We start from the raw sequence: 20,675 nt of genomic DNA on the forward strand, positions 1-20,675 counted from the left end.
AAGAAAAGCTTAGTATAGCCCCTACTGGCTCAATGTTTCCAGCTAGTGCGTGTCCATCTAGGGCAGTTCTTCGCAACGCCAGTTCACCACTTGCTCAGGGAAAGCCCCTGGTAGGCCGGGCCGGTTTGTTTACCTGACGCATCCGCAGGTTCAGCCGATCGTGGCTCCCACTGGCCGCAGTTCGCCGCTCCAGGCCAATGGGGGCTGCGGGAAGTGGTGTAGGCTGAGGGATGTGCTGGCCGCCCTTCCCGCAGCCCCCATTGGCCCGGAGCGGCGAACCGCAGCCAGCGGGAGCCGTGATCGGCCGAACCTGCGGACGCAGCAGGTAAACAAACTGGCCCGGCCCGCCAGGGGCTTTCCCTGAACAAGTGGTGGACCGGCTTTGAGAACCACTGGTCTAGGGTATGTCCACACTGCACACTAAGCCTGGGCTCTGACTCAGGTTGGAGCCCAAACCCCCGTTGGTCCACACACAAATCAATCTGACTCAGATCAGAAGAGTGGTAATGGGGAAATGGGGGCTATTTTAGAAATAAGGATAAGGAGATATGAGCTTCATCTCCATAAGGGCATGATTCAGAGCCATTAATTCAATGAGTTTTTCCATTGCCTTAAAGGAGCATTGGATCAAAGCTCGTCTAATTTTGTAATAATTAATGTGACTTCCGTGTTAATTACTGTAACCGTAGGCAAATTGTTTAACCTCTCTGTACCTCACTCTCCTCATCTATAAAGAAAGCGCTGAGTATTATTATTAGTGTTTGTTAGTGCTGAGCTGCATTTCTTGTGTAGCCTGGGACCTGTTTCCCAAATAACTTGGCAAGAAAGCACTGGCAGCAACCCATGCTTTTCACATAGGCTTGCTTTCAGGCCCTACTGGTTCTGCAGCTGCTTTGCCATGATGCTAACTCAGGGTTTGTTTGCAAACTACATGGGTTTAGCGATGCTTGTGAGCTTGGGCTGCTGATTGTTGTTTTGCATTTGCCATTTCTATAGTCTCCCTCTCACACCTTGGAAAGACAAAGTAGTCAGGCCCACATCACTGGGCTTCCTCTAGCCCCAGCACCACCACCAGAAAGGGAAAGGAAGTCAGATGGCAGGAAGAATTTGGTGGTGATACTTGCTAAAAAGGAACAGCAAATTTGCCCCTTTCTGACAAGTGACTATAAACTCAACTTTGCTCATTTGGTCTAACCATGCTACATAACAACAAAAATCAGCTAGAAACCCTTTGTCTCTGGTTAGAGAGACCAGAAAACAAACATCTTTCTTCCGTTACTTGCTGTCTATTTGATAGAGGAGGGGATGTCCTATTCTCTGTAGTTTTTTTCATGGTGGTGTAATAAGGAAAAATAAAGCAATAACTCACCTGCCTTCGCTAAAGACCTCTATCCTTCCTCTGCACTCTCCGCTGAAGTGAGGTCTGCTAGGAATGTCAGATCACTTTCTGTACTGAAGAACTGGGGAAACGAATTGCACTGGTGACTAAGTGTTGTTCCACATCCTCTAAGGAGTTTAAACCCCAGCAGCTAAGGATTAGGGTTTGTGAAAGGATAGATACAATGTAATACCAACAATCGTCTAATATTCCTACAAATTTGCTCTAGCTCAGCCACAAGCTATTGGCTTGAAACAGGAATTACTGGTCGAGGTTCTCTGCTCTGTGTTATGCAGAAGGTCAGACTAGATTATCATAGTGGTTCCTTTGGCCTTAAAAATCCAAGAACCCATGACTAATCCCAAATTGCAAATAAGGGTACATCTCTAAATGTATTTTCAAAGTGTCCTAAACCAAATTTTAAAAGAAGAACACTGTCTCCAAGATCTTGATTCAGGAAAGCACTGAAGCTAGGTTGACCAGATCACAAGCATGAAAAATTGGGATGGGGGGATGGGGAGGGGAAATGGGGTCCTATATAAGACAAAGCCCCTAATATTGAGACAGTCCCAATAATATCAGGACATCTGGTCACCCTAACTGAAGTACCTGCTTAAATTCCACCAATTTCACTTGGCTTTAAGCAAGTGTTTAATGTTAAGCACATTCTTAAGTGCTTTCCTCAGCTGGGCCCCTAGGGAGCCACCAATTTGTCAGTGTAATGATGCAGATTAAGGGCTTGATCCAAAGCCCACTGAAATCAACAGGAGTTTTCTTTCCCTTAGCCACTAGAAATGGAGCTCACATTTGAATACATGGGAAAGCAGGAGACTTCCAAAGCTGTTCTTAGGGGAGTTTAAAATAATTTTAAAAAGGAATTGTTGTAGGCTAAGTTCTATTTAAGTCTCTTGATTTCCAGTGGATTCGAATATTGAACTGCAAACTCTGAACCATAGGCCCTTATTTTTCAAATAGCCGCTAGCTGATTGCTAGTTTTGTATCTGCAATTAAATGCGAGCAAAATTCATAGCCCTTTGACATCTTACTGGCTGACTGACACACACCAGTCTGCAGGCACAGAGACATCTAAGGAACACAAATTGCACCCAAGGGTAATTGTGGGCCCAAAGTGGCACCAAAAAAAAGTCAGAGCCTTTTTGTCAGAAGCACATTCCTGAGCTGCTTCTGCAGACTGGACCTCCGAACAAGAAAGGGCAAAACCCTGGCAGTTTGCACTGGGACAATAGTCACCTCTTTCACAGTTCTGCAGAAGGTGAAGCAGTGAGACGCACTGCTAGTGACGGCTGTGATAAGTCAGGTTACTGATGATTAATCACTGTCATTTTTCTTTAATGTGGGAATCACGTTAATTACAAAATAAGATTTAATGGGCTCTAGATCACGCCTTTATGGAGATGAAGCTCACATCCACCTATCCTTATTTTTGAATTTGCCTCCGTTTTCCCATGACTGCTCTTCCAGACCCCACAACTGTCTACCTTCTGGCTCAGGAGAGATGGAGGCAGCTCTCAACGGAGCAGCTCGGTGCTACTCCCAAAGTTAACCAGAGTGGGTTGGGTTGGGTTGCTGCACACTATTGTGAGACACTCTCTTCCTGTAAGTGCTCAGCATGTGACAATCAAGCCTGAACTATGGCATCCCGTGCAGCTCTTGTTAAAATGCTACCACCCATCTCCCCAATTTAGGTCCTGACCATTCACGGTTTGGAGTACCCTCAAATCCCATTGATGTCCCTATGCATCATCAAGATCTTAAAAACAGTATTACCTCCACTTATTTTTCTCTGTAACAGGAAGCAGTAATCGGGGAAGGGGGGACAGACTCCAGTTTCCTCTCATTTAATTTCCTCAAGCAGACTAATGTAACTGAAATATTTGCCTGGAGTGCTGCCTTTCTTACTGTCTCATTTACTCAAACTTGCTCCCCAGTTCTGTTTCCTAAGCTTAAATTTGCACAGATGTTTCCAAATTTGTATTCGTTAGAGACTAATTACCCACGCTCTCCTATGGCTCGTTGCAGAGGGATCGGAGATTCAATTTTGCAATCACAGCTGTAATGTACAAGCGCACACACATGGACCATAAGATTATCTAAAGCAGGTTGGGTAATTAGGTATTTGAAAAAGGCTAAATTGCTTGAAGTCAGAGAGAGAGAGACTAAAAATGAAACCTGGATGAATTAAAAGAAATCTTCCAAGTGATAAGACCCTGAAAGGTGGATCTAGTTACCAAAGCTACTGGAACAAAATTAGAATTCAGCTTAGCCTCTAAGAACTGAAATAATACCAAGATGAGATGGTATTTTAAAAGTCCACAGAATAAAAAGCTTTTAATGGATTTTAGGGTTCATCTTTCACCCTTGTTATACTTTTCATTTTGGAAATTTTAAAAAAGAAAAAGGTCAGCAGCAGCAAACCTATAACTTGGAATGAGATCATCCTTTTATGTAGGGAAGAGGGAGAAATTGTTTCATTCCTAGTGTATATCCGCGGCTCTCTCCTGCCACCAGAAATGACAGGAGGTCTTTTTGCAAAGCCAAGGGCATCTAAATCAGTGGGGCTGAGATCTTAGTCTCTGAAATGCAGCAGTATTTCACAACACACCTTGGGAAGCCGGCGCCCACACATGGCACCTTGGTGCCCATGGTCTACTATGCCGAAGCACAGCAGCGTTTGCTCCCATTATGGAGGCTGGGTTTGCCTCTCGATTCCAAGAAGGAACAACAATAATAGATCCCTCTCATATGTAGAGTTTTGGGCCCCGATTCTGCAAAACACTTACATACCTGAGTAACTTTACACAGGTGAGTAATCCCATTGAGTTCAATGGGGTTCTCAAGTGAGCAAAGTTACTCACCCAGGTTGGTGTTTGCAGAATCAGGGCCTTAGTGAATAAAAAGTGTTTTGGATGAGCCGTGGTCCTGACCACATATAGCCATTGATGATTCCATGGCACTTTTCACGAGACCCTATTGCACTAAGCAGAATCAAGGGTGGTTGATTATATATATAATGTATACCTAAATGCCCCCTCCAGCAATGGTAGAGCCACTGGGGAGTGGGAGATAAGGGACAAAGCCCCCTCCCCTCCATGGTGCTTCATTATTCTGCTGATATCACCTTCAATGCAGCTGCACTTTTACTCATGCCCAACCCCTCCTCCCTGCCAGCTATTTGTTTTATCTGACTGCAACTTTGCCAACAGTTTCAACAGAAAAGGACGTCCTTTTTCACCTCCTATCTTGATCACCTTTTGTTTTGCTGTGGGCTGTTACACGGCTCCTGCTTTCCATGCCAGAGGCAGCTGGATTTCAGCAGTGAGTGAAATGATTCCCAAGTTCAACCCTGGGCATGTTCCAAGCGTGCAGCCCCACAGGACCCAGCAAGAACCCACATCATCAGACCCCCTTCACGGTAATCACCTAAGGGGCCTCTATCACCCCAACCCTTCGAAAACGAACAGTGGAGATGAATCCTTAGAGTCAATGAAACCCTCCTTAAGACCCATTCTTGCAGACAAAACCATTCTCTGCCACCTCCATGTAACTGTATCCAACCAGATTCCTTCCCTCAGAATACTCCTAATCAGTTCACGACCAATCCACCTGCCATATGGTCCCACCCTCAGATATGCAAAGCAGGTCGCATGCGACTGTCTGAGCCCTCTGCTATCTATTTTCGCACTGGGCCCCACAGAACCTAGGTCTGGCTCTGGCTATTCTTCTGCACCGAGGCCTTTAGTTCTGTAGGCCCTGTTTTGTGCTCTCTGAAACATGTGCCTCCGTTCATTACATTGGTAAATATTAATAGCTGGATGTCTAATTCATAGACTGTGATAATCTAGTCCGACTTCCTGCACAACATAGGATTTCCCTGAATGAATTCCTGTTTGAACTACAGCAGATCTTTTTAGAAAAACATCCAATTTTCACTGAAAAAAATTCCAGTGATGGAGAATCCCCACAGCTTTTAGTAAGTTGTATAAATGGTTAATTTCCTTCAATGTTAAACATGTATGCCTTATTTCTAGTCGGAATTTGTCTGGCTTCAGCTTCTAGCCATTGAATCTTGTTATACCTTTTCCTGCTAGGCTGAAAAGCCCTCTATTATCAAATTTAAATTCCCCACATCAACACTCAGACTGTGATCAACTCACTCTTTAACCTTCTCTTTGTTAAACTAAACAGATTGAGATCCTCAAGTCTTTCACGATAAGGCACGTTTCTCAATCCTTTAATCTTGTGGCTCTTCTCTGAACCATCTCCTAATTTTTCCAACATCTATCTTCAACTGTGGGCACCAGAACTGGAAAAAGTATTCCTGTGGCAGTCACACCAGTGCCAAATACTGGTAGTATAACCCCCTACTCAACACTCCCCTTTATACAGACCAGGATTCCATTAGCCCTTTTGGCCACAGCATCGCACTGGGAGTTCATATTCAGCTGATTATCCACCATGGCTCCCAAAGCTTTTTCAGAGCCATTGCTTCCCAGGAGAGAGTTCCCCATCCTGTAAGCATGGCCAACATTCTTTGGCCCTAGATGTCGACCTTACATTTGGCCTATTAAAATGGTCATTGTTTCCTTGCATCCAGTTTACCAAGCAATCCAGGTCGCCCTGTAGCAGTGACCTGTCGTCTTCATTATTTACCATTGCTCCAATCTGTGAATTACCAGTTTGCATCTGCAAAGTCCACAACCAGCAATCTAGGGCCAAGTTTTAAAAGATGCAGATAAGTGCCTAGTGCAATTTTGAAAACCACCAAGGCACCTAACTCCCATTGAAATCTATTTTTGAAAATCCCACTAGGGACCTATTTGCATCTTTAGGCACTTAAATATATTTTAAAATCTGACCTCTGACTACAAAGATCTGTGCCTATGATACTGGTCTAAAAATGCTAGCCAATTAAGATTGCTGGCTACAGTTTATGTAAGACACTTTGGGATCCTGCAGAATGAAATGAACTCTGTGAATTTATGCTGCTATAAAGACTACATTACACTGAACATTTCTAATATTAGATATCAGAAACTGAGCTCTAGAGGAGAAGAAAATTCATAATTACTAATTTTAGAGTTGGTTGGAACTTTTTGACAAATTGTTCTTTTGCTGAAAAATGTTAATCTGTTAAAACTGAAACTGTTTGAGAAACAGAGCCAGGTTCAACGGAAGTCCTGACTCAAAAAAGCAGAGAAAAAAAGTTCTGAAATTGTCTAAATGTTTCATTTTGATATTTTTGAAATGAAAAATTCTGGTTTTCCAGTTTGGAACATTAAAAATTTAAACTAATTGGACTAAAAAGAGGTTAACAATTAAAATCAAAATGAAACATTTCAAAATTATCTGAACAAAACTTTTCATTGACCCAAAATGGAAAAAAAATAGGGTTTTTCTGAGATTTTGACATTTCATTCTGATTTCAGATGGGGTGGGGAGTGAATTCTTGAAACTATTTGCAAGATGGGAAAACAGTTTCCCACCCAACTCTAATTATTCATTTTCCTCTGTCTCCACACAAACAGATCTCAGTTTTCTTGGATTATTTGGTATTTACAATTAATTACTCAAATCTTTCCTGAGTCCAATTCTCAATCTCTAGCTCATTCACAAACAGTTTAAATTGGGTACGCAGGTCATGTGATATATGTCTGTTCCTTGATTGGATGAATGTTCACTCTTATAACTACACTTTCAGAGTGCATACTCATAATTACAAATTCAATATCTGTTTGCCACAAACATTCTGCAACAGATGCTTCAAATTTGCCACTTCACCAAATATTCTTGCAGACAAAGCAGTCTTTAATGCTGCTGATTGCCTAAGAATTGAACACACAGTCAGTGCTAAAAAATTATATTATTTTTGTTACTCTCTGCCCAACTGTTTGTTGCAGCTACTTGTGAGGACTCGTCCAGTCAGATGGTTAGTTCATTGGAGCAGGGACTCTCATTCACCCATCTCCAATGGGGATATCAGTGCGTGTCAATGAAATCAAAATTCTGTACTGATGAAGCTCTGCTTCTCAGTACATACAGGAAGCTGGAACTTATCCATAATTATGTTCATTACAGTTTTGTTTTCAGAGGCAGCCAACCTGCAAGCTCAGAGGATGCCCTATGGAGACCTACAAGCAGTAGTGGTTAAAAACAAACCTTTCTAAACCCACATAACTTGAACACAGGAGGAGCCTATGTGGCTGCTTGCTGGCAGCTTTAACAGCTACTCTAGACAATGGCCCCTGCACATACACGTTATTATAGCTCCATTCCCATGCAAATCCCAGAATTTGTCCCTGTGTGCTGAGCCCTAAAGGCACAGAACACCTGCATTCTCTCTAATTCCTAACAGCAGCAACACCACAGAGGGACGTCAGAACTCGGACTAACCAGAGGAAAGTTTCTGCCGTCAGTTCATTTCAGCTCTAGCTCTCTCTTGATGGTTGGATTTAAAGTTTGCATACCACAGCAAGGGAAATAAATGGTTTATATGACATGTGGAGCAGGGGGGTTACCCCACGCCTGCCCTGAAGGATTTAAAACAGCTCTGGGAGAGGGCTGTGGCAGGGGAAAAGCTGGGCTGACTGGGAAAACAGCCACAGCTGCAGCCAGTTCAATCAGGGTCCAGCTGGCCCTTACAAGAGGGCAGTGGGCCAGAAGGACAAACAGACTCTCTCTAGCCTCTTGAAACAGAGAAGGACCCAGCTGCCTGGGAAGCTAAGGAGGGTACCTAGGGTGGAGCAGTGCTGGGGAAGAGCAGAGGGAGCTGGGGAGCTCCAGCCTAGCAGGGCTGGCTCTGCAGGGGAGGGCGCCGAGCCTGGTCGCGGGCCCGCAATCCCCAACCAGCTGGAGCACCGGGGGGAGGGCGGCGAGCCCGCCGCGGCTCCGCTCTCCCCGGCGGCCAGAGAGCCGGGAGCAGGGCGGAGAGCCCGGCTGGGGCTCTCCACTCTCCCCGGCGGCCAGAGCACCGGGAGGAGGGTGGAGAGCCCCCGGCGGCCAGAGCGCTGGGAGGAGGGCGGATAGCCCGGCCGGGGCTCTCCACTCTCCCCGGCGGCCAGAGTGCCGGGAGGAGGGCAGAGAGCCCGGCCGGGGATCTCCGCTCTCCCCGGCGGCCAGAGTGCCGGGAGCAGGGCGGAGAGCTCGATCGGGGCTCTCCGCTCTCCCCGGCGGCCAGAGTGCCGGGAGCAGGGCGGAGAGCCCCTGGCAGCCAGAGTGCCGGGGGGAGGGCAGTGAGCCCGCTGCGGCTCCGCTCTCCGTGGCGGCCGGAGCACCGTGGGGAGGGCAGCGAGCCCAGTCACGGCCCCGCTCTTGGGCCAGAGCGCCCCGCCGCGCCGCCCCCCTCCAGGCGCCACCCCAAGCACATGCTTGGTGGGCTGGTGCCTGGAGCCGGCCCTGCAGCCTAGCTATGCCCCCGGCTGCAGGCCGAGTTAAGGGCCCACAAAAAGGGCATTAGGGCTGCAGAGAGGCAGCCCAGGAATAGGTAGAAGCAACTGGTCCAAACCCCCCTTGCCAATGATGAGTGGGTTTCAGACTGCAGTCTGCCCTAGCGAGCAGGTGCTAGATGGAGACTGGCAGTAGCCACTGAGGCAAGGTGGGGATAGGGGGTAGGGGATTCCCCTGGGGGGAGACCCAGATTGTGGGTGACTGCTGGGGTAGAACCCCTGGGCAAAGGGCACCGGGGTCTGGGAGGGACATGAGGTCCAGCGGCACGCGAGACATCAGCCAGCAGAGGGCGCTCCAGAGCTGCAAAAGAGCTAATTCCCTGGACAACCAGTAGGAGGTGCCGTGCCGGTGAGTCATCACCCCGCCACACATGATACACAAATTCTTTTTCTCTTATGCCTGCAATTCCTCCATCTTTGGATGGGAGCGTGTTATCTATCACAGGCTACGCAGCATGGGGTTAGGAAATTATTTGAAAGGGAGACCTCAGAGGAACATAGGTGCTGCAAAAAGTGATATTTGTGACTCAGAAGGTGGTACTCTTCCCTTTCAGTCAGTGTACAGCCTGGTCCTACCCAGGGATGGTGACCTGTCTTGATGGTGAAACACCAAACCAAGATCCTACGGCATTTTTCTGAATCGTTGAAATGTTAAGTCTGGCGTCTAGCCACTTCCCCTTGAGGTAATCACATTCTGCATCCCTAAGCATGTGCCCCTTGCACTTTGAGGGTATACGCTATTCCTCTCCACCACCTATCCTAAACTTCTTGTGTCATCTTGCTGTGCGCTGTTAAGCGGCTACCACGTTTCACTCCAGAGTCTGTTGCATCTCCATGAGACATGTCCTCGGTATCAAAATGCGTGAAGTGCTTCAGGATCTTTTAGGTTGAAAGGTGCCCTATGCATGCAAGACCTTTCTCCCCCTCTCATTTCACCTCAGGCAGCATTAACTCCCTAAAACTAAGCAACCTCCTGAGCAGCCAAGGGAGGGGGCTGATCCATGGCTTCCGCTGGGGCAGTACTGCCGGGGAGAGTGTAGCCTACAAGCATAGGAAGTTGTTAGCTATAAGCATAGGTTAGTTGACTAGATATAGGTATAAGGCAGTAATGCAAGACACCTACAGGGCCAAGCTTGTAAGTTAATAGCTTAGCATAAGTTAACCAGGAGTGATCTTAAGTCACAAGATAGCACAAGACAGAATGCTGTGATAAACAAGTAGGACTACACAGCTGACAGGTAACTGCCAAATACCAATTCATGCCAGTTTGGGTTTGTTAGAATAGGAACATCGCAGATGTTCAACTGCAAGATTGCCATGGTGACCAATGGATATATATGCTAATAAGTTTGAGTTAATTAATATACTAACCTATAAAAAGAGAGCCCCCAACAGTATTAGGGGGAGGAAGTTTGGGCTGGACATCTTTATGAATATTCATATTCACAGCCGCTATCGAGCCCTATAACAGGGCTAACCACACCTAAGCCGTTGTGATCTTTTGGCATGCCAGAGATAGGATAGGACTGTTTTGGACCACCATCTCTGTCGCTGGTTCTAGGCCTCCACAAGGATGGTGTGAATACATGATTATCCTGATGCCGGATGCACAAACAATTCTGTATTATATCAACCTACTTGTCTGGGCTGGAGGGTTTGTACTTTTACTAACTGTGTTAATAAAACTATTGCAAATTCCAAAGGTTTTTCCTATGTGTGGTGTTGTTCTTGTGACCATCGGGGTTCCCCAATTAACAATAACAACTCTGGGCCTGATGGTGAGACAAGACCCTGCCAAACCACAGTGTGTTAATTGGGGATCATTAAGTAATCCATAAAATTACTACACACCAAGAGGGAGAAGCCAGAGGATCAGCATGGCCCCTCCACCACCACCGTGACCCCCTTTTGCTTCCGCACATCTGGGCATTCCCTTCCACAGGGATTCCCAGAATCAACCATGTTGGGAGGCCACACACCCCTGCTCCTCCCCATCCCAAATGCCTCACACCCAAACTAAAAGTGGCCAGGAAACTCCATAAAGCAAACTGAACAATAGTTTCTAAGCCTGTATTCCCTGCTGCCTTGTCCTTGGCATCATCAGGTACACACCTGTGCAAAACGAGAACCCCCATCTTACATGCACTGCGCAGAGCTGTCAGTGACACCATCACCACAGGTGAGGCAGTGGAGAATCAGGTCCTCTGGAATCTCTGCTCCCTTCTCAGGGTTTTTGTCTGAGGGAAGGGATGAGGTGGTATAATTAAGTATCATTATACTTGCTGTAGCCCTACCACTACTTTGTGCTTATCAGCAAGGCTCCAGTGGAAGAGAACATCATGCTCCTTGTTGCCATATAAGGGCCACTACATGTTGGGAGACAATGAATTAGGGAAAAGAGCATTTTCCCCACATTAACCAGGTCGTGACTGTCTGTCTAGGTACACATCTATGTCCCCTAGACCACCACCCCATCGTACATGAGCACCTCACAAACAGTAATGAATTTATCCTCACAGAGAGGGCAGCATCAGTATCCCTGTTTCAAAGATCAGACCCAGACCTTGAGTCTCCTGGACACAAGACAATGCCCTGAAGACAATAGGAGCTACTGGTGCTCAGCACCACTGAAATCAGACCATGGTGACTTGCCCAAGTTGGGATAGGATGCCTTTGGCAGAATGGGGAATTAACCCATGGCCTCCTGGTCCCTATGGCAGCACCTCTGCCACAACACTTCCTTCCTTCATCTTGCAGCCTTCCTCTACCTTGATCCCCAAAATGTAATTAAATGAGCAGCCTAAGTTTATCTAAGGTTTGGGGTGATTGTCCTGTAGGGTTCTGTTATAATGTCATCTCATCAATCAATGGTGCATCCTCACACGGATGGTCAACCCATCTCTAAAAGGACATTGCAGAACTCGAGGGATTCAGAGAAGGACCACAAGAATGATCAAGGGCCTGGAAAAAATGTGTCTATAAAAGAGATTGGAAAGACTGGGATTGTTTACTTTAGAAAGGAGACAAATAAAAGGGGCCATAATGCAAGGGGATATAAAACACTGAGCAGTAGCGAGAAGTGAGATTGGGAGCTTCTGTTCTCTCTGTCTTACAGTACAAGGAAAAGGAGACATTCAATGAAATGAAAAGGTGTGAAACGGATGAAAAGCAAATACTTTTTACATAACATATAGTAACACTGTGGAACTCGCTAGCACAGGAAGTCATCGAGACTGAGAATTTAGCAAGAATCAGAACAGGATTGAACACATATACGGATAACAAGAATATCCAGAGTTATAATAGTTATTGGTATCAAATTTTTTGGGAGGGAGATTCAGCTGCATGCTTCAAAGGTCAAACCAATCTCTGATTTTCTAGATTAAGATGAGAACTATTGGGGCAGGGAGAGGCAGATTGTGCCACAACTGTACAATGTGGGGGTATTGCTTCTTCCTCTGACGCATCTGGCTCTGGTCCAAAACAGGATATAGGACTGGGAGGATGTTGGGTCTGATTCCAGTCCAGCAATTTTTATGTTCCTCTATGAGCTAAGCACAGAACTAGTTATTCTACACATATATATATACAAAGATAGTAGGTGCCTACAACATATGACTGACAGAGAGACAGACAACGACTTACTTTGAGTCTTCCAGGCAAGTCATTTAACTTCCATGCCCCCATTTCCCCATTAATAAATTTGGAATTATAATATTATTTAGGTGATGACATTGTGCTCAGTGATGCACAGGTCACATATGGACAGACTGCCCCTGACTTATCCATCCATCTAGGTTTTTATAAGGTCACCCATCTCCCTGGGATCTGGGTATCTGATGACAGGTGCCCCTGAGAAGCTTCTAATATATCTTGCCTCACTGAGACATGGTATTATTTTTATTAATCTTGTGAGGAAGCACCAACATTCATTAATCATTAATGACTCATGGAAATGCTACCACCATGACCAGGCAGATTCATGCTCTGTGTCATGTTCTGCAGCCTGCCTGCCTGGCTACAGGGTAAGTCATCTTGGAATTTAATGGAGAGGATGTTAAAAAAAAAAAAAAAAAAAAACCCTAAGCTATACAAACATGAGAATCCTGAGTCAATTTGAAAAGAAAAGCAAAACGCTGCCATTTCCCAAGGAACTCTTTGCAGCCCATGATGAGATGGACTTCCTCTGTGTGATAACTGAAATTAGAGGCCATTTTAGTTCTATTGGTCTAAAATATTCCCACCATATTCCACCCTGGGAAGAGTGGAAATGTTACAGTCAGAGGGCAGAAGCCTGAGTCTAAAGCAACATTTGGGGAAGGGTGGGAGGGGGAATTTATGCCAGTGAGAAAGCAGTGATTATTTATGCATGGCATCACCTGAACTGTGACATCAGATATCAAAGTGATGGCCACAGTCTAAGAACTTGAAGACAATAGAACAACCTGGAACATGCAACTGGGTCTAGTAGCACAAATAGCGTAGTGTTCTTAACAACTAATCCAGTCCAGCACCACAAAGAGCGATGGGAGGGGACAGGACAAAGGATCTGCTCCTAGGTGAACCACGGAGGATGCATAAGGGCCCACAGAGCTCATGCCAGGCTCTGGGGTGGAGCAGACTACAAGAAGCAGCTACTGAACCATTCCACTACCGGCTACTTGGGCCAGTGCTTCGCTTCAGGTTTTGGTCCCAAGGCTAAATGACGCCTTGAAGCAAATGCTTTACTCTTTTGTAAAGAAACTAATGCTGAAACTTGGGGCTGATGCAGTCAGCCAACAGCAGGGTGGACGTATCACATTTTTCCTGGGGAGCAGATAGTAGCAGGAAAGGAAAATTAACTGGTAATTTAGGGCCTTGAGATGCATTAGGGGGCCAAAATGGAATCCTCTTGCTGTGAGCTACCTGGCTACTGGCTACCTCACGGCTGCTTTGGAAATGGCCTGACCAAAGGAAAAGAATTAACAAACTCCCTTGCAGATTCTGAACTGCACATTTGCACTGTTTGGTTTGTTCCTCCAAGCGAAGGCTCTGGTGTAATTGACAGCAGAATCTGGCCATGTCAAAATAAGAACAACATCTGCAGTTGCGCTAGCTACACAATGTAGTAAATCCTCAGGCTCCAGGGCATAAACTAATCACCTACCGGTGTCAGGTCAGGAATAAATTTCTCCTGTGGGATAGTATTAAACACTTGGCAAGGTGCATTAAATATTGCACTCACACAGCCTCTGAACCAGCAGCTTTTGTCCATGGCTAGAATCAGGATGCTAAACTAAGTGCAGCTTTAGTCTATTCTGATAGCTCAGACTTCTGGCTCTTAGGAACAAACTAGACAGTCATGGCAAGCAGCAAGGTGCCCAGGTCATGTGACTCTGACACACACACACACACACACACACCAGCCCCACCACCAAGCCCACAACCTTAACCAAACTAGGATTTGTCTGATGCATAATTCCCAAAGAAAAGTTTAACTGAAGCCTGCCTGAATCTTCAGTCAGCCTGAAACAAAAGCTCCAAGGGGTGTGAGCTGCCCTATTCACCTGATCTTTGAAACCTGATGTTACCCCAAAGAGGGATAGGGGCACAGCATGGGAGCAGGACACAACATGGAGTGTGCTTAGGACCCCAGATTGCCTTAGCTTGGCCATGGGCACAATGATGTAAACACTTGAGCTTTATCTACAGGACTGCTACTGCTACCATCAGGGGGCAACACCCACTGGGAATTACAAGTCCAAAAAATCCTAGGGTAGGGCCTCTTGTTTGGCAGCATGAGGTGTTTCATATCTGAGGCAAATCATATTTCAATCAATCTTCCATCTTAAGTAGCACAGCAGAAAATATATGGGTAATATACATACTCTCATGAGAAATACACCTCTACCCCAATATAACGCGACCTGATATAACACGAATTCGGATATAACACGGTAAAGCAGCGCTCCGGGGGTGGGGGTGCACTCTGGTGGATCAAAGCAAGTTCGATATAACGCAGTTTCACCTATAACGCAGTCAGATTTTTTGGCTCCCGAGGACAACGTTATATCGGGGTAGAGGTGTACTACAGGGCAAATAATGCTCTTAGTTATGCTGGTGTAAATCCAGAGTGAGTCCATTGACTTCCACTGAGTTACTCCAGATTTACAGCAGTGTTTCAGAGCACAGAATATGGCCCAACGCCTATGAGACAGGCAGGTGCAAGTCAGGATTTATGGCCTGACTCTCTACCTGCTTTCCATTAGTGGGTCATTATTTACACTTCTGTTCTTATGCCATCATATCTGAGCGCCTTTCAGTTGTGCATTAAGCGATGCAACTTGCATCTGTTACTTGCAGTTGGTGCTCTCTCATCATCTCCCTGTTACAGTTGTGTAAATCCAGAGTAACTCCACCAACTTCACAGCATTTACTCCAAGTTTACAACAGCATACATAAAGTGAGAATCTGCCCCCAATGAATACCAAGCAGATGTAAAATGCAACTTCAAGTGCAACTGAGGGGAGAACTCTGGTTGGCAGCATTTCACACCTGCTTAGCACAGGGGGCGAGACAGCAGAGAACCAAGACCAGAGAGGGCAATTTCTGAACTGCTTAGGTTTATCTCCAGTCAACCACGGCTTACTGAGCTCCTCTTGTAACGATCGCCTAGAGCTGCCGCTGGGATAAATTTAGACTCCGATTGGCTGTATTGCACATTAATAATTAAAATATATGGGACAATATATCAGATATATTTAAAACAGTACAAACGTGCCACATTTTTACGATATTTCAAAATTGATGGCATGGCCCACATTTTAAATACACCAAAAGCCTGAAATACATTTAACACCTGCTGTACTTTGTCATAACATCCATTTTTAATTACCAGGGATATTGGCCAAGTTGGTAATATTTTTAAACAGATTTTATATGTTGTCACAAGTGGTGAAATTATTGATGTGCAATACATTTTATTAAGCATTGCATTTCAGGGGAAACAGCTCTACTAGGATGGCCCCACACAGGGATTAAGCTGTTTAGGCAGAAGGAGTCAGGAGAGAAGATTCCTGCCCCTGATTAGGTATGTGGGTGGTGGAATTAAAGACTCTTGCTCCTGTCTGGATGTTGTGGGATGGTGACTGAAGATTTATGGCTCCATTTTATGTGTGGCACTAAAGACTCTTACCCCTGTTTGGGAGGGGGTGGGAGCAGTGCAGTGATGGCAAAGATTCGGGACACACTGAAGAGCCCTTTGCTGTTGGAGAGGAGGCACATGGCAGATTGCAGACCTCTGCCCCATTTCAAATTCCCTCCATGTTTGAGTGTCTTTGGGGAAGACAGGGTGAAGCTCTATCTCCCTTTGGTACTTAGCCCCCACTACCATGGATCTGGGCCCCCCTCACGCTTCTTAATGGCTTTATCCTCATCACACCTCTGTGAGGGAAGGGAGTGCTATTATCCCCCTGGTATAGATAGAAACTGAGGCACAAAGTGACTTGCCTGAGGTCCCAGAGGAAGCCTGTGGCGGTATTGAAAGCAGGTTTCCCAACTCCCAGCAAGGGCCCAAACTGCTGGACCACACTTTTTTCTCAGCTACCTTCCCCCTTTTGGACATATGTGTGTACCCATGTAGGTTTATCTGCCCTCATTTAAAACCCTGCAGCCTATTAGAAAAAGCACACAGAAGAAATAAGAACAAAGCCAGTTAGAGGCAGTACGTTGATGTCCAAGGTCAGGTGGACTTTATTGCTTCAGGGAGCCTGGGTCATTTAAGCCAATCTCCTTGACAATAACAGCAGGAGAGATTGAATCCCACCCTGATTGCATTGGCTTTTTTTTTTTTAATGGACAAGCTCCGCTGGGTGCAGTTATTTTTCCTGCATGACTAAAGTTTGAACAAGCAGCCCTGGGGAGTGATTTTGGAAGCAGCCGTGATGTTTATTATCAGTGCAGACAGGTTTTTATTCCTGCAGCAGCAATCCATCCTCCCCCCTTTGATTAGTCGCTATTTCTCATGCTCTCCCTTCGGAAGGGCTGGAAACCCTTCCTTTCTGCCCTGGAACTGGCTCCAACAGGACAGTTTAAGCTCTGCAGCTTTCTGAATCTGAATGGAATGAAACAGGAGAAAGAGGCAGAGGAATCATTCCTTTCTTGTTTCCTGGCGGAAGCTGCGTTCCACGTAATGAAGCAAGGAAGCCTGCCACGAGACCGGCTTTCCCTTGCTCTCCCTGACACCAGAGCTAAAAGGGCACTTTTGTCTGGGGAGCAAGTCCCATTCTTTCTCTCCCTGCTTCTCTGCAGAAGCACCTGGCGGCAGCAGGTGTGGCTTCACTTGGATTCTGGGCTGTTCTGTTTGTGTCTAGCCCAATGACTGGGGGTTTCCTAGGAGCTACTGCAGTACAAATAAATAAATAATCCCAGAGCCTCACATAAGGGGACTTCTCCCTTTGCTGAGCCTCGGACCACTGTTCCATGGAGACTCACTGCAACCAGGAGACCTGGGAGGTGCGGCATGGGGCCAGTGGATCCACCAGCCATTCACCCCACAGAGCGGGGGATGCAGGAGCTGCAAGGGAGACTGCAGTCCAAAGCAGTTGATCTGCAGTCTGGTGAGGAGGAGGCCTTCCTCTCCTGGCCCCTAGAGAGATCTGTAGCAGATGGGACAGGGGCTTAATCATCATGGCTGGTCCAGGCAGGGCTTGGTGGGTGTTCAGCTGCCACCTCAGTCAGGGCCACCATAGGCAGGAGAGAAGGATAAAGATAGTTAAGGGGCTAGCCGGGGACTTGGGTTCAATTCCCTGCCCTGCGACAGACTCCTTAGGGCTACGTAGGAAAGTTCGATCAACCTAGCTACATCACTCGAAAAACGTAGCTAAGCCGACCTAGCCCCATTGCTCTAGCTACCGCCCCTTGGAGAGATGGATTTACTACAGCAACAGGAGAACTCCTCCCACTGTCCAAGTGTCTATGCTGCAGTGTTACTAGCTTGACATACCTACAGTCTCTCTGTGCCTCAGTTCCCCATCTTTAAAATCGTTCTTGCCCACCTCACAGGGCTGTTGGGAAGACCAATGCAATAAATACTGCGCAGTGCTCAGATTCCATGGTGGTAGGTGCCATAGAAGTATCTTAGATAGAGGGATAATTTTCCCTTCAAGCTAGCAAAGGACCAGTCTCCAAAGCACAGGCGCCAGCTTCTAATTTTCCCCAGGGGTGCTCAGCCCCAGACCCCACCCCCACTCCACCCCTTCCCCTAAGCCATCACCCCGTCTCTTCCCGCCCCCACTCCACCTCCAGCCCCACTCCACCCCTTTCCTGAAAGCCCCACTTCCGCCCCACCTCTTCCCACCCCCTCCACCGAGCATGCCGCATCCCCGCTCCTCCCCTCCCCCCCATGACTCCAGCATGCCGCAAACCAGCAGTTTCGCAGCATTCAGGAGGCGCTGGGAGGGAGGGGGAGGAGTTGATCGACAGGGACCCCAGCGCACGGGAGTGGGGGGGAGAGGGGAGCTTGGCTGCCGTTGGATGCTAAGCACCTGCTTATATTTCTCCGTGGGTGCTCCAGCCGTGGAGCACCCATGGAGTTGGCGCCTATGCTCCAAAGGCGTGGTGACTCACCTGTTGTGAACCTCTCTGGTCTGTGGTCAGTCTGAGGCCCGATCTACACTTGGGGAGGGTGGGGATCGATCTAAGTTACGCAACTTCAGCTACGTGAATAACGTAGCTGAAGTCAATGTACTGTGGTGTCTTCACCGCGGTGAGTTGACTGCTGCTGCTCCCTGGTTGAGTCCGCCTGCGCCTCTCGCGGCGGTGGAGTACAGGAGTTAACGGGAGAGTACTTGGGGATCGATTTATCGCGTCTAGACTAGATCCGGCGGGTAGTGTAGACATACTCTTACAATCCATAGGAAATAGCCTTCCTAGCAAACCCATCCTGCTCCTAACCAGTCTTGAGCCAAAAAGTGCTGGCGGAGCATGAAAATAACAAAACACAACTTAAGAAGAAAGCCCTTTTCAAAGTTCAAAAATGGCTCATTTCTGGTGCCCTCTACGTCCTGAGAGAATGCTTTCCCCACAGCTATCATTCTACTCACCCTCTGTTGAGTCAGAGTGTTTAAGGCCAGAAAGGAGCCCCATATCATGTGTGTGATAGACATGGCAATTTCCTGCCCTATCCTGGGCAAACCTTATTGAATTAAGTTTATGTATCATTGTGGGCCAGGGATAGTATATAATCCCATGGGAGAGGGGACCACAGCCCTCCTGGAACTAAGAAGAGTGAGGGATGATTAGGCAAATTGACTCAGGTTGTAACACTTCCAGAGAGCTACCACCACCTGCAGAGGCTCGCATGTAACTGGTTCAATCTGGATTCTCCTGGGATGAAGACAGAAAGGACCTTTGGTTAAGTAGCCTGAATGAAAACTGATTCTAAGGGTATGTCTACACTACCCGCCGGATCGGCAGGCAGCGATCGACTAGATGCGATAAATCGATCTCTGAGTGCTCTTCCTGTATTCCGTGAGAAGCGCAGGCGTAGTCAACGGGGGAGCAGCAGCAGTCAACTCACCGCAGTGAAGACACCACGGTAAGTCGATCTAAGTACGTCAACTTCAGCTACATTATTCACATAGCTGAAGTTGCGTAACTTAGATCAATCCTCCACCCCAGCGTAGACCAGACCTGAGACTTTCTGAGCCTACAAATGGACAGAACCTTGTGTCCAAGTGGGGCCCCAATCCTTTCTGGGAATCGATGGAAGGACTTGCCCAGTCTGTGTGCTAGTTCTGAGCAAAATCTGCCACGAACATGAGCCCACAGGAAAATGGCTGTGTGGGGGTCTGAGGGATTGTTCACCAGCCAGAGCCCTTGTTAGAGTTGGGGGTGGGTGATCTCTGATAAGCTTATTAGCGTGTTCTTATTAGGTTCTTACACTGCTTTAATACGTTTTCTCTGTGATGTTTTTACCTTCAAAATAAACATGATTTCTTAGAAGGAGCTGTGTGGTAACTTATCTGGAGAGAAAACCAAGCCTGCCTACATAGTCTGACTTTGCTGGGGAGTTCACTGTGTACACAAGGCCTGTGCAGCCTAGAACTATCCCGGTCAGGAGGAAGAGAAATGCATATCTCCACCCAAGACAGGTGACGGCTGAGGAGCCTGGACCCTAAAGTGGGTGCCCTTGCTGAATCACAGGGGGAATACAGGTGCAGTGGCACTGAACTGTGACAATCTAGTCCAACCTGTATATCACAGGCCACTAAACACCACCCAGCTACCTCCACACCAAGCCCAACACCCAGAATAAGACCAAGGCCTTAGAAGGCTAAACTCTTGTGTGCCATAGGAGGGACCACGGTGCAGCCATGCCTATCTTCTGTGTGCACGACCTGGTGGCCAGTGGCATGGCACGGAGATTATACCAGTGCATTAGGAAAGCCACAGCCGCTCAAGCCGTAACATCCCTGCTCTTGCAAAACAAAGCAAAAAATGCCAGAAGATCTTCTAGTAACTACAAACAGTACGGGCTTTGATTTCATCCAAAAGATAACGCCTCCTGCTGCCCACTGCACCCTGACTCCACAATGGGGCATTGGGTCAGCACTGATCCAGGAGGAACAGCACCACCTACTAAATTACCAGCGCTGCTTCCTCCAACATCATGGATAAATTTCCACTCAAGTACAGCACTGACCAGTGAAAACTGAGGGACTACACCTCTGATAGTAAACCCTGTTACTTGCCCTTTTTGGGTTACCACTGCAGTCTTTTTGCCACCCACCGCAGCCTTCTAGATCCTTTAGAATGGACATAAGGGAATAATTTGCAAACCATTTTGCATATAT

The sequence above is a fragment of the Trachemys scripta genome, chromosome 12 (genome assembly GCF_013100865.1).
Source record: "Trachemys scripta elegans isolate TJP31775 chromosome 12, CAS_Tse_1.0, whole genome shotgun sequence".
Classification (NCBI taxonomy): domain Eukaryota; kingdom Metazoa; phylum Chordata; order Testudines; family Emydidae; genus Trachemys; species Trachemys scripta.